Source organism: Eublepharis macularius, chromosome 17, assembly GCF_028583425.1.
Source record: "Eublepharis macularius isolate TG4126 chromosome 17, MPM_Emac_v1.0, whole genome shotgun sequence".
NCBI classification, from domain to species: domain Eukaryota; kingdom Metazoa; phylum Chordata; class Lepidosauria; order Squamata; family Eublepharidae; genus Eublepharis; species Eublepharis macularius.
Window position 1 is genome coordinate 11,689,030 of NC_072806.1, and position 10,349 is coordinate 11,699,378.

Consider the following 10,349-nt stretch of genomic DNA (forward strand, 5'->3'; position numbering starts at 1 on the left):
ATCTGAGCAAGGTTATTAACAATAGGACATTTTGGAGGTCTCTCATTCATAAGGTCGCCATAGGTTGGAGGCGACTGGATGGCACATAACACATGCAATGTAGGTAGTGCCAACTCCCTACTTCTTTGGTTCACCATCCTGGGCAGGGCCAATGGTTGGGGTAATCAGCCACCTCTCATGCCGTTCCACCAGTCAGTGGGCTCTCTCTAGGGTTGCCAGCCTCCAGGTAGTGGCTGGAGATCTCCTGGAATTACAACTGATCTCCAGGCGACAGAAATCAGTTCCTCTGGAGAAAATGGCTGCCTTAGAAGGTGGACTCTATGGCCTTATACCCAATGGAGGTCCCTCCCCTTCCGAAACCATGCGTTCTCCAGGCTCCACCACCTAAATCTCCAGGGATTTCCCAACCAGGAGCTGGTAACCCTAGCTCACTCCCAATGGCAGATGCTAAGCCAGTCTCCCATTTCCTAGTGGGAAAAGTGCCTGGAGGCAGAAGAGAAGAGGAGAATTATGAAGGCAAACTCCCATGAGCCTACCTTATACTCAGTATAAGGTATACTCAGTATAAGGTATAGACCCTTTGTTTATCAGACTCTGGGTTTGTCTTCTTGGACTGGAAGTGGCTCTCCACAGACTCAGGAAAAGGTTTTTCACATGACCAACCATCGGACACTTTAAACTGGATATGCCAGAAACTGAAACTGGAACATTTGGTATGCAAAGCAGATGCTCTGCCACTCAGCGATGGCCTCTTCCCTACATTAATGAGCATGCAAACAAATGAACAACCCTGCTTTATGCATAGGATTGCCAGATTAGACATGGTAACCAGTAGGAAGGTTGCAGAGGCTCATTGGCGGGGGGGGGGGGAGAGAAACCATAGAATTTACTGTAAATCCTAGAGCTACCCTACATCACTTCCAGGTTTTTCCTGGAAGCGATGTGATGATGCAGCCGTCATTGCCTTTATTTTCTTTATTTGTGGGGGCAAACAACTAGGGCTGGTGGCAGGAGGTCTCCCACTGTGAAAACCAATGGTCTAACTCTGTGTAAGTGAGGCCACATAGGGTTGCTAGGTCCCCTTACCCTCTCAGTGGGAGGGGGGACCAACTTTTACTTTGTTGATGTCTTAGCATGTGCTTAAAGTGCACGCACACTCGAGGCACAACAACATCACTTCCAGGAGTCATGTCATCGCACAGGGTCCTAGGTGTGTTCCTATGTGTTGTGCTGAGCCAATTTGGCCCCCCCAAATGGGCTGAATTGGCCAGCACGAAGCCTGGGAGAGCCAATTTGGTGTAGTGGTTAAGAGCAATGGGACTCTACTCTGGAGAACTGGGTTTGATTCCCCACTCTTCCACCTGAAGCCAGCTGGGTGACCTTGGGTCAGTCATGGCTCTCTCAGAGCTCTCTCAGCCCCACCCACCTCACAGGGTGATTGTCATGAGAATAACAACAACATACTTTGTAAAGCACTCTGAATGGGTGTTAAGTTGTCCTGAAGGGCAGTATATAAACTGAATGTTGTTGTTGTTATTGTTGTCATCATCATCATCATCACTATTATTATTGGGATAATAATAATAATAATAATAATAACATTCGATTTATATACCGCCCTTCAGGACAACTTAATGCCCACTCAGAGCGGTTTACAAAGTGTCGAGGACATTTGCGTTGACGTCACTTGTGGGAGCGCACCCTGGGAGATCCATTCTTGCACCTTTTTCTCCATTGGCCAGGTGAGGGGGGGGGAGGCTGGAAGCAGGGGATCCCCCAACCCCACCAGGAGAACAGCAACCTTCAGCCACCAGGCCTCCTGTTATGGCAGGAGGCCTCCAGCTGGCAGCAAATCTCTGTTTTAATCCTATCAGCGTTAATTGGGCCAAAAGCATTCTAGGGAAAAATCATATTCTGTTCCCTCCAGCATAAATGCACGGTAGCGGCCATGAATAGAACCACAACTGTGGGGAGCAATAAGCCAGAACCGGAGGAGAGAAAGGAGCCTGAGTGGAAGGGTGTGGACACCGTGCATCCCAAAGCTTAGAAAAACCTGCAACTGGCCCCAATCCTCCTGCTCTCAGCAGGTTTGGGCTGCGCTTGCCGAAGACGCTCTTTGTCGCTCCCTTGCTGGGCAGGATGCTTGGAGCGGCTTGTCAGGAAGCAATCAAGTAATTTCAAGGCGGCCCAGCAAGTGTGTGAGTTCCTGCCTCTCTGTTAAATCGGGGCATTAGATAAGCAAACATTGCAGTAATGAAAGCCAGGCTGGGAGCGGCCGAGCCAAGTGGGAACTGGCTGCTTAACAGACAGAAATCTGGGAATTGGAGAAGCAGCGCTCAGTTCTGCTGGAATCCAGCAGGGATGCCAAAGGAAGGCGGCGAGGAGGGAATAGCAGCTTTGACCTCTCGCCGCTATGGAGCACCCTTGCATAGTGCGGCTGGCTGACTCTTTCTTCGTGTAGACGTGCCAGGGCAGTCATCCGTTGGGCTTTCGTGGTTTGGAGAAAGCCTCCTGATATCTGGGGATCTCTTGGAGTTCTGGAATGCATTTCGAATGGGGTGGGTGCCCAAGTTTATTAACCATCAAATAACGGCTATTGATAGAACCACTCCCCATAGGAGTATTAGAGTCCTGCAGAATCCAACCAAAGATCCATCTAGTCTAGCATTCTGCTCTCCACAGTGGCCAACCAGACACCTCTGGGAGACCCACAGGCAAAGTAAGGAAGCAACACTCTTTCCCCACTGCTACGCTTCTGCAACTAGTTATCGGAGGTAGACTGCCTCTGAACCTGGAGGCTCCATTTAGCTCTCATAGTTAAAAGACACTGGCATGCATCTCCTCCGTGAGCTGTACCTGTTAAATGGGGGAGAATTGGAGTATCTGGTCTCTGGGTTCTGCTTTTCAAACTATGGTCATATTGAACACTGTTATCACCCGCCACAGTCATTGCCCAGACCTTTGTGAATCAGGTAATCTTTATTTATTCATTTTATGACAAAACAGAGACTACCGGACTATGGCTATCATGAGAAGACAAGACTCTGGAAAAGTCAAGAATGCCAGGAAAAGTGGAAAGCAGTAGGAAAAGAGGAAGACTCAAAATGAGATGGCTTGATTCAATAAAGGAAGCCACGTCCTCCAGTTTTGCAAGATCTGAGCAAGGCTGTTAACGGTAAGACAGTTTGGGGTTGCCATAAATTGGAAATTTCTTGATGGCACATAACAAGCATACACACATTCTATGCATTTCCTAAAAAGGTCAAAGGTGGTTCTAACCATAAAGAAACAGTATATACAATAAATTATTCAAACATTCCATACTAAAAACAATATAAAACTAATGTTCAGCCAAAGTTCTAGCCAGTGTGGTGTTGTGGTTAGAGCATCAGGCAATGAATGGCTGGGGAGACCTGGATTCAAATCATGATGTTGCTGTGAAGCTGACCAAGTGAACTCGAGGCAGTGGCTTTTTCTGCCTAGCCTACCTCGAAGCGTTGTTGTGAGAAAGGAGAAATCTGTGTGGCTCTGAGCTTCATAGAGGACAGACACGATAACAAGGTGTTGTGCAGAATTACTCTCAGTGTACTTTTCCTGTTTAAAGGTGTAGGCCATTGCAAAACAGAGCATTCTACTTTACAAGTCTCGCAATCCTTAACTGTAATAAACACCACACAAACTGTTAAATATGTGATCTCCACAAGATATCGCCTCCGACTGCATTTGTTTGAAAGCTGTTGTGCTGACACTGCATTAAAAAAACTGTTTTATATATTCTCTATTTATCTTGATCCACTAAAAAAGATAACAGATTTTATCAAAATTGTTCCTGTCAGCAATTTCAGCCAGAAACCTAATCCTAAGGGGGTACATACAATGGACAGTACAATACATTGCAAGTTTCTTATTACCGCAGATACACAGATGCAAATTTACGGGAGAGTGACTTCCTTCCATATAAGCGGGAGATGTTGTCAGGAACTGAAGGAGAGGTTAAAAGAAAAATTCCCTCGGGGAACAAAATTATTCCAGACTGCCACGGCCATAGTAAAAGTCATTCATATTTATGCTGAATCACTAATATTCTTAGAAACGGGGCTGTAGGGAGCCCGACAGCTTCTGTGGCTCAGAATACGCTACTGGAATCTGACTAAATCTTTCCTTGTATGTACATAGCTGCCGTCAAGTTGCAACTGGCTTATTGAGACCCCAGCAGGGGGCTTTCAGGGCAAGCGAGTAGCAGAGGTGGTTTGCCAGGGCCTTCCTCTGCAGAGTCCTCCTTGGTGGTCAGATTTGTTCCTGTACCACACTACAAAAAAATATTCCTTATATGACTAAAATTCTAGATTAGGGAATCTCAAAACAGAAGATTCATGATTCATGGAGAGCCAGTTTGGTGTAGTGGTTAAGAGCGGCAGGACTCTAATCTGGAGAACTGGGTTCCCCGCCCCCCACTCCACCACATGTAGCCAGCTGGGTGACCTTAGGTCAGTCACAGCTTCTAGAAGCTCTCTCAGCCCTACCCACCTCACAGGGTGATTGTTGTTGTGGGGATAATGATAACATACTTTGTAAACCACTCTGAGTGGGTGTTAAGTCATCCTGAAGGGTGGTATATAAATCGAATGTTGTTGTTGTTGTTATTATTATGGCTAAGAATATGAGGGCATGGCCTAACACCAGGGCTTTCTTATCCAAAGGAAACCAGATGAATTGACCACCCCTTGAGATTCTTATTGCTCATATATTGCAGTATGTATAGTATATCTGAGTGGTTAGAGAATTGGATTAGAACTAGAAACTGTGCACCCAGGTTCAAGTCCCCAGTGACTGGGTGACTGTGGACCTTATGTCTACCTTGCAGGGTTATTGTGAGGATAAACAGAGGAAGGATGTTACACTAACTCTGCACTCTGTGAAGGAAGGGCAGGATTTTTTTAAAAAAAAGTGTAATAAAGAAATACAGTTTCACAAGGGTCTTCAAGAGATGAGGCTGGGACATTCTGCCTATGAAAACAAACGGTCTACCTCTGAGCCCCAAACCAAACACTGGAAAGGTTTGTCCCTTTGTGGTTTTGCACCAATGAAAACTGACCTCCTCTTAAGCATCTGCTTGGCATGAAGAAAGTACCAAGTTTGATCTCTGGCATCTCCAGTTAAAAGGACCAAGTAGTAGAAAAGAGCAAGAGTCCAGTAGCACCTATAAGACTAACAAAATTAGTGGTAGGGTATGAGCTTTCCTGAGTCACAGCTCACTTCGTCAGATCTGCGACTCACGAAAGCTCATGCCCTTCCACAAATAATAGTCTTATAGGTGCTACTGGACTCTTGCTCTTTTCTACTGCTACAGACAGACTAACACAGCTACCCATCTTGAACTAAGGACCAGGCAGGGAAAGATAAAGACTTTGGAAACACTGAGGATCTTCGCCTTGGAGATCATGGAGAGCCACTGCCAGTCTAAGCAGATGATTCTGTCCTCGATAGACCAAAGATCCGATTCAGTATAAGGCAGGCAGTTTCATCGTGTATTTGTGTATTCATTTCTTAGAACCTGTTGCCATGGGAAGGGTGCGCATTGGGTGGCTTTCACTGCTTCCAGCCGCACTCTCAAATGGAGCCCTTGCATGGGAAAGTTCTCCATTCCTCTGGATGAAATATTGACGGTGCCCAGAATGCAGGATCCAAGCAAGGGTGCATTGCTCATGAGAGAGAGCAGTGCAATGCACAAGGGGGGAATGCGGATGCCTGAAGACATCCGGGCAGTAATTATTGATGGCCTTGGCTTGTAGGGACAATTCTGTTAACTCCTCCAGACTGCTAAAGTGCCTGCAGGGAGGGATCAGAGAAGCAGCCCATGAAATGCTCTAGGACCGTGACCTCGGAGCAGAACTGAGTTGCAAATGAATGAAAGTGCAGCTCTTTCCCGGCGTCCTGCAAAGGATAGGGCCCTGGAAGGAATTTCTGTAGCTATCACTTCTTCAGTGCTCTGATGACACTCGGCTCACACAGATTTCGAGTTCTGTGTGCAATATGGTTAATAGCTTCTATCACTCTCATACTTCTGTTAAGAACAGTCTACTGGAAATATATTGAGAGATGAGCACATTTCGCTCTCATTCCATACCCACATTATTCTCTGTGCTGCGTCCCACTTAATTCTGGCTTAACTAGATTTTTTCTAAAATTAATTCTGGAATTGGGGCACACGCGCCTTTATGCAATTTTGGTACCTTCAGTTTATGCGCAACTTCTTCCCCTCCACATCTCTGATAGGCACATGCATGTCGACAAAAATCCTGACTGGTCTTGATGGGTTCGTACGAAAGAGTGCAGGAAAGTTCTTTTTTTGAGTTTTGCAGATGCGCACATGCATTCCTGTGTATGAGCAAACCGCCGTACAAAATCCCATCTTGATATGGCCCTAAGTGCAATCACAACAAGGTTGTTTTCTTGTGGGGTTTGATCAGTGCGCATCAGTTACACAGAAGAAGGGGAAAGACAGAGGAGCTGAAAACTGTGGCAAACTGTGGCAACCATGAACTACAGGAAAGGCGAGGTAAAAATGTTTAGACAGATAGCTAGGCAGACAGACTTAGGTGGACGGACGGACAGACAGACAGATAGGTAAATAGGCAGACAGACAGGTGGATGAGTGGCTGGACAGACAGACAGACAATGCTTTGTACAGATTTTGGAATTTTTTTTTTAAAAAACCTTGGAAACCATATAGGATTGTTGATGCATCAACTCCACTTCAGAAACAAGGGCTGATTCCAGACGACTAACCTGAAGGCGCTGCATGCTGCCATGTTCCGGATCGCGACGGGGGAAACACGAAATATCGCATTTTCTCGCGCGAGTTTGGCACGACATCGCGCCAAACTCGCGTGAGAAAATGCAATATTTCACGTTTTCCCCGTCACGATCCGGAACATGGCGGCATGCAGCGCCTTCAGGTTAGTTGTCTGGAATCGGCCAAGATCTGGTAATTCAGAAATCCAAAATCCAGGGAGAAACTGAGATGCAGAGAATTTGACTGAAGAAATGTGTTGAAGGAACAAAGGAGCTTTGGGAGATCGGAAGGGGCTTCTTGCTCCTCCTGGAATCCCACTCACTACATAGTAAGTCCCGACGAACTTGAACAGAGCTTTTTCCTAGCCCCTGATAACTACAAGCGTTTCACTGAGGATAACGGGAATTGAACCAAGGACCTAACACTGCTCTTCTACTGAACCAAAGCCCTGCCCCCCACTAAGATACGTGGTAGAGTCCAACCTGCCATTTCACACGCGCTGCAGCCGCTGAAGTTCATTTTGAACTCTTGATAATACATTGTAGAACAATTCCCTGCCTTGTGTATCTTTAACCCAACAAACCAGCACTTTCTTAGCTTCTAAAGTATCATAAAGTATCAGAGGACTAGCTATTATGGTGCAAATGGATACAGTAGACAGCTGATGGAGTCCAGCCTTTGGCACTTAGATAAAGGGGAACCAGAGGCAGTGATCGGAAGGCGGGAGGTGGGGAGTTACAAGGGGCTCCCTCTTTTTATCTGTGAAATGGTGGCGTGTCTGCGGTGATGAGAGAGACGAAACCATCCCCGTGGACAGAGGTCCACTGTTGTGGTTATTGTCTGAACTGACTATCCTGGACAGCGTTGTAGTTATTGCAGGATAGACGTCTGGCTTGCTGCAGTCTGCTCACATATTTATTTGAGTTATTAATTTATTTAGGAGCTGTAATTAATTAGAGATTGGTGCAAGATCTTAGCAGGGTAAAAAAACAGAATCAAGGGATGGGCACGTGTCTCGCATCCGCTCCATCTTGTGATATTGATTAAAATATTTCTACCCTGTCTTTCCCTTTTGGCTCGAGATGGCTTAAGAAAAAAGTACCAAGTACAATCAATCTCCAATTCATTCCCCTTCCTAAGGAAATGCCTGCATTTTGCACCATGTGAAGAGCCCAAGTGAATAAAATAGCCTTGTGTGGCACCTTCTAAAAACTTCTAAAGACAGTGCCCCTTCTCCTCCATTCCATTTTTTTATTTACCGCACTTCTTCTATCCCACTTTTCTTCCAAATGGGGACTTAAAACGGCTTGCATCAACAGTGCCTCAAGAAAGATCGAGTGTACACTGTACATGGATTCAGGGGTCATTTCGTAGAAAAAGAGTTGCAGGAACTCATTAGCACAACTCATTAGCATATGCCACACCCCTTGACATCACTGGAAGTGTGTCATTAGCATAGCTGTTTTGCATATGCCACACCCCCTGACATCACCTATCTTGGCTGTTTTGGACCCAATCCTGGCCATTCAGGGCCAAAATTGGGCCCCAAATGGCAAAAATGGGCTGAAAATGGCCAAAAAGGGGCCCCAAATGGTCAGGATCGGGCTGCTGCTGAGTGGAAGAGTGATCCACCACCCATCAGAGGCCTAATCTGGGCCGTTTTGGGACCAATCCTAACTGTTTTAGGCCCAATCCTGGCCGTTTCAGCCCCAATCCAGGCCGAAATGGGCCCAAAATGGCCAAAAATCTGGTGGGTGGGGCCACCTGACATGTGACCTCTTTGGAGAACTACTGGAACTGCGTTTCTGCATGTTCCCTCTCAAAATGAGCCCTGCATGGATTGTATGCATGGATTGTATGCATGTTCGGTGCAACTTGTTAACAGGGTTAGTAAAAGCCAGATTCATGTGATCATGTGAACAAGGCCAAATACAGGGACAACGAATTATTACAGAGACCAGAAATCAAGGACTGCCCCAATAAGCAGTAGAAGAGCAGCGTTTTGCACGCAGAAGGTTCTTGGTTCGATTCCCCGTTATCCCCAGTTGGAACATCTGCTGTGTTAGCAATGTGCAAGTGCACAGGAGAAACCACAAAAATCAAATATGTCATATATGTCTGACTGCACTCAATCACTTTGGGTGTAGTGTTTTACCAATGCACATGTGCGCTTTCAGGAAATGGTAAAACACCACACAAAACAGTCTCGGCACAACCCTATGAGCCACTGAGATTGTTTCCTTGCAGTGTTGGGTGCCCCGTTCTGACAGCATGTAACGTGGCAGCACTCCTGAGACTGATAATGTTATAGTGCATATTTTACAGTCTTTACCTGATTGATGGCTCTTTGTGACCTATATTATGATTGGCAGTTGTTGTACTATGTACAACCACCGCAGACCATAATACTGCCATCAATCAGATAGGAACCATAAAACATGTGAAATAGATGACATGTATAAAAGACATACAGAACAATTGCTAGCATGTCACCCTAATTTAATACAGTGATATGCTACTGTAAGGTGATAAGAGAGGGGCTGAGATGAACCCACAGGCTGTTTCCTAAAGCGCCATTATATTTACAGCCTCACAAATACCGCCATTATAAGCCCACCATTCAGTTGTTACCCCTGGCATTGTTGATACAACAGAGAGATACAGCGCTGAAATGCTTTTGCTCGGCTCAGGTGAATTATCTTGCCAGAATTCAGGTACGTTCTCTTGCTTCTTGTTCTATCTTTTTGTAATGTGCAGTGACGAGAAGAAACAAGGTAGCGAAAGGTCTCAACCCTCTATAATTCCCAAAGAATTTGGAGGGGTGAAAATAATTCCTCTCAAATGCCACGGGAGAAAGTTGAGTATGCACATTTTCCTACTGTTGCTTCATTCTTGCTGGTAAAAGGGGAAATTGTATTTGTGTGAGTTGCTAGAGTATTGAGTCCTCCCTCCTGGTTTCTTGCACCGCAGTCTCTGAGGAAGTGGGTGGTTCGTGCATCTTGTCTTTATCGCTAATGCACATGACGCGCATTAATGCCCCATGTTCTCATTGCAGCAACCTAGGGAGAAGGTGAGTGGTCCTTGCAGGGTTTGACACACACTTCTTCTCCACCCAATACAAAATCCCCAGTGACAAGTGTATGGTGGCCAAATACTTCAATCAAGCTAAAGATTCTCATCTGACTTTGGCCCCAAATCAATCAATCATCCGTGGTTGGCCACAGAAGAAGTGTCCTGGGAGGCATGATATTCCAGAACCCAGTTCCTTCCCCTAGACATTCAGAGGAGCAAGATGGAATAGATCTGATCCTACATACTAATTTATTTAAATATTTGCCCCCACTTTTCTCCTCAAAAGGGACCTAAACCCTGTTTGGGATACCATGGACAGCCAAAAAGACAAACAAGTGGGTCCTAGATCAAATCAAGCCTGAATTCTCCCTAGAAGCTAAAATGACAAAACTGAAGCCATTGTACTTTGGTCCCATCATGAGAAGACAAGATTCTCTGGAAAAGTCAATGATGTTAGGAAAAGTGGAAGGCAGTAGGGAAA